The sequence below is a fragment of the Cibotium barometz genome, chromosome 5 (genome assembly GCF_041138505.1).
Source record: "Cibotium barometz isolate CiBa-2024 chromosome 5, ASM4113850v1, whole genome shotgun sequence".
NCBI lineage: Eukaryota > Viridiplantae > Streptophyta > Polypodiopsida > Cyatheales > Cibotiaceae > Cibotium > Cibotium barometz.
The window spans coordinates 44,676,243-44,677,164 of NC_141050.1; positions in this window are offsets into that span (position 1 = coordinate 44,676,243).

Genomic DNA, 922 nt, shown 5'->3' on the forward strand with positions numbered 1-922 from the left:
TATGCATTGGATATGTTGGCAAAATATGGCATGATAGGGTGTAAGCCTATGAGTACACCTTTGGAGCAGAATGTGAAGTTGCAGGCTGATTTTGGTGAGGAGTTGGATGATCCATCTATGCACAGAAAGATGGTTGGTAGTCTCATTTACATGACTATCACACGCCCGGATTTGAGTTATGCAGTGGGGCTAGTAAGCCAATTTATGCAGAGTCCCAGAAAACCTCATTTGGATGCAGTGAGAGGCATTATGCGATATGTAAAGGTCACTGCACATTATAGTCTTCTTTTATGAGAGTGGTAAAGGCTTGGATATACATGGCTACACAGATGCTGATTGGGCAGGTAGCTCATATGACAGGAGGTCTACTAGTGGTTATGCCTTTACATTTGGAAGTGCCGTGGTGAGTTGGAGTAGCAAGAAGCAACCTACTGTTGCTTTATCTAGTACATAGGCTGAATACAGAGGTGCAGCCATTGCTACTTGTGAAGGAATATGGTTGAAGAGTCTATTGGCAGATTTGGGTGAGCCTATTGATGGTGACAAGGTTGTCATTCATTGTGACAACATGAGCTGTTGTATATATAGGCAGTGATGTGTGTGAACACACTTAGGACCGCCGGGGCACTTTTTCCCTCTTTAGGAGGTTTTTTCCCCCGGCTTGTATATACGCCCATGCTTCTAGGGCTAACTTATCTTTTGTACATTGACACAATCTAATACACTTTGTGTTGTGTGCATTCTTGCTTCTTCTTCTCCAAGCTTTGTGTGCTTTCCTGCAACCCTAATTCCAACAATTGGTATCAGAGCAGGCATCGGCTCCCAGGGCTACGCCGCCAGCACCCTCTGACTCACGTTCTCCGATTGAGGTGAGCTTTCACGAGCGCTTCCAGGTCCCTATACTCTGCAAAAAAGCCCATAG